We start from the raw sequence: 6195 nt of genomic DNA, 5'->3' as shown, positions 1-6195 counted from the left end.
TTTTAGGGGCAGGAAACACACCTGCTTTAAAAAAAGAACAATCAACCAACCAGAATTTAGTGTTTAAGCAAAAAAAAATTCCCCTGGGAGTTAAAGGAGATCGATGAAGCATTTGTAGGCTGATCTGAATTAAAATGTGTGAGTTTGACCCACCTTCAGGGTGGGTTTGTGTGCAAAGGCTACCACAAAGGAGGGAAAGGGTTAAATACCTCCCTGCCACTGAAACACAGCAGCTAATGAGAGTTTCTGTAACAAGCTGGGGACAAGCACCCAGGTGGACTCGATCGTGTTGGGAGCGCCTGATGCTGGGTGGAAGCATCTGGGCTGCTCCAGGAGGTGGTGAGATGCACTTAGATCCAGTTTATAATGCATGTGTCAGGTCTTAGCTGGCCTGGGGAGATGGGCCAGAAATGCTGGGATCTGTGTGGGGATCCTGGCCATCCCTGGGGATGCTGAAGGTGAATGGGAAAAAGCACATGGTGGCATCTCCCAGCTGTCCCAGTGAGGGACCAGCAGCCCCAGCAGCACCCGTGCAGCAGGGAGGTGAGGTAGCCGATAATTCAAGGCTGGACCTGCACAGGACACATCAACGTGGGTTGGAGGCTGCCCTGAAGTCGTGGGTCGTGGGCTGCTCTTGACCAGGCTGGGCAGTCTCCAGGGTGTGGAGGTGACAAGCTGCAGTAGCTCAGCTCGTCTCCCCGTCACCGTGTGTCAGCTTGCTTTGTTTCAGCTTGCAGGTTTTTTTGTCGCTAGTAATTGGATGACTTTCCCTTAGAATCGCCTGGCACAAAGGCAGCAGCTAGAAAGATCCCTGTGTGGAAAGCTCTATGGAATGAGTTGTTCCCCGTTGAGCAAAAAAAGGGGCTATTTTATCTGTTCAGTCAATCTGTAATCTCTAAGCACATCTTAAATGTATTAATGCATTAAAACATAACTCCCATTAGCCACCCAAATAACTTCCATCAGAATCATAAGCATTTCTATTGCTGTGGCTTTGGGTTAGTGATGCAGCACCGGTCAAACTTCAATAAGGATGTAATCGTTCTAGCCTATAATCCAAGGTTTTTCCTGAATAACTCATCTTATTTTCCTTTCAAACCCGCAGGCAGAGTCACGCTGCTTTTTCCTGGCTTGTACTGAGATTCTACTTCTGTGTTTGCAATGTATTTATTTCATTTACACATGCTTCTCGGGCTGCGGTTTTCCTGTTCGTGTTCTTCCAGGTCTCCGGCTCCTGCTGTGCTGACAACCCCTCTGCAATCGGGAGCGCTGGAGCTGCTTAAGCCAGGGCTCCCCTTTTTGTGGTGTATTTCATACACCCACAGGCTTCTCCAGAGCCACCAGCTCCTCGGGACACCCCAGCCACCCTGTTGAAGTCATGCCCCTGCAAGAAGGACCTCCTCTGGCGTCCAAGACCTCACCCAGCACCCCCGGAGCTGCAAAGGCAGCACAGGAGCCCCTCCTAGTTGCAGCGTGGCTGGATCATCTGCTCTCCCGAAGGCTGGTTTCATCCCAAGCAAAGCTGAAGCCCTCCTGGAAGCAGAGAGATGCCAACAGTCTCTGGCAGACGGAGGCAACCCTTTGGGACTGAGCCACGCGCCCTGACACCTTCTGATCGGGGCTCAGCCACGCTCTGCAGACAAACCCCGAAGCCTTTGTGCCGGCTGAGCCGGGACGGCCGTGTCACCGGCACCATGTGCTGCAAAGGGCGGGTGAGGACCAGCCACCCGTGACTTGCCTCGATGCAAAAATGGGGAGGCAGCAAATGAAGCAGGCAGGGATCGCGAGAGGAGATGGGCCTCTGGATCTCAAGCACTCGCCACCAGCACTGCTGCGGGACCCCAGATGGCATTAGCCCCCGTGGGCACAGCGCTGAGCGAGGGAAGTTGTGACCCTTCCCCTGCTGCACCCAAAATTAAGGTCTCCTGCTGTGAGAGCCAGGAAGGGCAGCGCGATAGATCAGCAAGCTGGCTGGAAACGGGTGCCGCTGTCGGAGCAGAAAGCAGCCGTGCTGGAGGGATTGCTGGTCGGCTCAGGGTGGGGTATGTCCCGCGGGGGCCATTTCCTCCAGGGCAGAAGGAGGCTGTGAGCCGCCGAGGAGGATCCCGATGCCCCCATCGCACTGATGTCTCCTGGAGCAGGTCTCAGACCTGGATGACTGGGGCTGCTCCGCAGCAGAGGAGTCTGGCAGGATGGTGCTCAGCAGGCAGAGCCCAGCATCTCCTTATGCAACGCGGTGCAAACCATGCCTCAGTTTCCCCTACTAGCAGAAGGCTCAGCAGCAGATTTGAGCAACCTAAAAGCAATAGTTTCGCGTGGGAACTTTTGGCCGGCAAGGAGGAGGGCAGGGCAGGAGACCCCGGCCATGGTGCTTGGAGGGGCTCTGCTGCTGCTGTGATGGGAGCAGACTGTTGGGGGCTGCAAGGGACCAAGCTATTTCCAGACAAACCTGGACAATCCTTGGTGCACATCCCCCTGGGAGCATTTCTGTGGGCTCAAGCTGGGAGCATGGACTTGGGTGTGGGTGACTACCACGGGTAGATCCAGAGCCACGAGCATGAGTGACTCTTGGTCATGGGACCGACCCATCACTGCTCCTTGCATGATGCCCACCTCCAGAACGTTGTGTGATGCACACACCTCTGCTGCCTTCGGCTCGGCCCTGGGGCTGCTCGAGGAACGGCCAGAAAAGCCTTTTCTCCAGGGCTAAAGAGACAGGCTTTCTGATGGGATCAGGAGGAGCCATGTTTGCGTCTCTGATCCTTAGATTTTCTTCAAACTGGAAAAATACAGCCCTTTGAAAATTTCATGAGGATGGCAGAGAGCTGCCTGTCTCTCGCTGCCACGTGCTTTTGAAAGCCATTTAAAAGGGCCTGCAGTGACAAATGTCAGTGGGAGGCTCGCGATGGGGGGAGAGCAGCGAGCGAGAGGGCACCGGAATTAAAGGGTGAAATATTTATTTGGGAGTTTGGCAGTGCTGGAAGAACGACACATCACAGGTGAGAGGCATCTTGGGGCGGACAGCGCTGAAAGCCACAAATGAGCCCATCGGGCTATAAACCCCCAAGAGATGTCCTCTCCCTCCTCACCTCCCACCCCTTCCAGGATTGTCGCCAGCCTGGGAAGGTACAGAGAGGGTGAAACATCCAGGGAAGGCCCAAAGCTGTGGACAACCAGACAGAAATGTGGTGTCTGAGCCAGGACAGAGGAAGGGGAATGAAAGTCCCAGCTTATCTTTAAATACAAGCTATAAACCTTCCGATGGATGGACAGTGTATCATGCTCATGGGGAGCACGAATTGGGAAGTCCTGGCTCTGGCAATGGGGATATTAGCTCAGGTCCCCCATGGAGGGTCAGGATCGTGAGCTTTCCTCTCCCTCCCTTGGTTCAGGCTCCAGACAGCAGGTTTTCTCCTTTGCCAGCTCTCAACGTGCCAGTGACATAGTGCAGGGCAGTCAGGACCCCCGAGCTTTGACCCTGGGTGGTGAGGCTGAGGCTGGGAAACGACTCCAGGGCTGGAGGCGACTGCCATGGTAGGTTTCATGTGTTAATCAAATGAAGAAGCTAAATTAAATTCCATCTCTGTGTGCTGGAGGCTCCTGTGAGTCTGCCTTGCTCCCAGTCTGGGATGTCCCACAGCACATCCCATCCTCAGGGTCCCACTTTGCCTCTCCCAGCCCTGAGACATGCCAGGCTAACATAAAGGGTTAATGCAAGATTATCTCAAGAGGCTACAGCCTCGTCAAGAGCACAGAATTGGCAGGTCATTAATCTTGGAATTACTTGATAACTTTAAATACAATCACGTAATCAGCAGGAACCTATAATTATTATTTATGTGTGTGGTGCTTACCAAATTACAGCGCTCTCCAAGGCTCTGTGTGATGAGCAAATTAATTCTGCAACAGAAGAGCTTGACCAGAAAGAGATATTTGTGTCTGAATTTCACTCATAAACATTGATGTATGAAATGAAACTTGGATTTAATTGGCCCTCCCTCCTGCTGTGAAGCACATTATGTTTTTATTCTGTCTTGGCTCAGCTGGCAAGAGGGAGCATCACGGAAAACTTGGAGGAGTTTCTCTAGTCCGGATGGTACTTGTGTGGTCATGGAGTGGATGCTGAGCCCACAGCAACCTGAGGATGCTCCTGGGGAAAGCGGGGATGGGCCATGCTGGTGTTGTCTTTTCCAAAAGATAAATGTGCCCCAAAAGTCCTTGTGAGAGCAATTGAAGTAATTTTAATCAAACAAGGTCGAGAATACACACACCTCCCCAGCTACGGAAAGCAAAGTCATGTCAGTCGGAGCAGACCCCCAAGAAGGAGAAACAGTGATGTAAACACAGATGCTTCTGTTTGGGTTTCTTTCTTTGGTTTTTCAATTTCTATCTTCTTTTCCACTAAAAATGACCTTGCTTTAGAAAAATCCAAATTGAACATGTAGCACATCACTTTTTGGTAACATCACTTTTATGTACAATGAAAAAAGCTCTCTGGGGCACTTCCCCTTCTCCATAGCCAGCTGATCTTTATTAGCTCCTGCCAAAGCATCTGGCAGAGAAATCAAACTGACCCATGGTGGGGACACACAAGTCTACTCCTTGTAGGGCATTGGCCCCTTCCAAAAGCATCTGTAAAGCTGGGAGCTGCCAGTTTTCCTATTGCATAACTCTGGGGGTCTTTTTCTCATCCATATATTGGATAAGAGGCAGTTTTTGGGACTGTTGGTGATGGACAAGCTTGTACAAGGACCAAAACCTGCCCCATGAGCAGGGCATGGTCCTCATTGTCGTGACGCTGTCATACTGGGAGCTGTCGCTGCTCCCAGCATGTTATTGGAGGCAATGGGGTCTTTCTGGTTTTGGCTGCACAGTAGACACGCAGGTAGGAAATCTCAATGGGCAGGAAACAGGAGGAATTTGCTTCAAACTCTTGAACGTTTAAAGAACAAACCTGGAGGTTTCAGCGAGGCATACCTCGCTTTAAAGAAAAAAATGACAAGATTTTATTCCTTTCTGGTGTTGTATCCTGAGGAAATCAGAGACTACCACACTTTCAAAGATGATTAAACCTCCCCAGGGTGGGAAATACTTATGCCTGTTCTTTGTAGTGGGGAAACTGAGGCACAGAATTGTGAAGGGACTCATAGCAGACCCAGCAGGGCCCCAATGACAAAAGCCCTGGGATGCAGAGCGCAGACTCGGCCGGTAACCCCTCTGGCATCCTGCCCACGCATCCCCAGACCTCGTACAGGGTGGGGAAAGCGTGGCTCTGAGGGCAAGGCAGAACCTTTCACCTTGCATGGACCTCTCTGCTCGGCTGCATTCGATGACCACACGAAGCTGGGCAGCAGCGGGGGTGGATCAGGGACGTGGCGGGATCTGGGAGCTGCAAGGGAGATGGTCTTGTGGAGCCCATGGTCTCCAGGGGGAGGGAGGCTGCCACTCCTCCAAGGCACTTAGCCCATCGTGGGCATGATTTGGCCCCATCCCCTGCCTAAGAGCAAGGAGCAGCTTTGGCACTGAGCCTGCCTACGCGGGTATCAGCAGGGCAGGGAGGAGGGGAGCAAAGCCACGGCACGGCCCCGGGGTAGCTGCCCCTGGGGAGCTGAGCCACCGCTTCGCTGCAGCTCTTCCTCGCCTTTTCACCCCCAAGCCGGGGCATGGAGCCAACCCAAGGTCCAGGGGCTTTACAAAGACCTGTAGACCCACCTAGGATGGGATGGACCACAGGATTAGCTAAACTTCATGCCTGCCTGCAGACCAGGTCCCCTCGGTGTGGCTGTTCAGACCTGGGGACCCATCCCCGTCCCCTCCATGGTTCCTCCCCCTCTCCCACCCCATTGCTCTGCCTCACATCCTCAGTGTCGAGATAAGAAATGACCAGGTCGGACCAAGCAGCATTTACGGGACCTCCAGGGACCTCACGAGGGGCAGCGCTCAAATAACCCCGGTGCTACAAAAACACAGCCACATAAAGCAATGGCTGCAATCAGCCCAGGGCTCTCCACCCACCCCCTCAGCCCGGCGGCCTTTGGGCCCCCCAAGCAGCATCCCAGCACGCGCCCGCCGGAAGGCTGACCCAGCTTCCCAAGGGAGTAGCCCCATAAGCTGTCCCAACAATGTCCCGGTGTCCTGTCACCTCAGAGCAGTGACAAACTTGAGAGCGGCAGCGGTGGGACATGGGGCACTGTG

This window comes from Phaethon aethereus (assembly GCF_964289735.1).
Source record: "Phaethon aethereus genome assembly, chromosome: 25".
Classification (NCBI taxonomy): domain Eukaryota; kingdom Metazoa; phylum Chordata; class Aves; order Phaethontiformes; family Phaethontidae; genus Phaethon; species Phaethon aethereus.
This window is presented reverse-complemented; position numbering follows the sequence as displayed.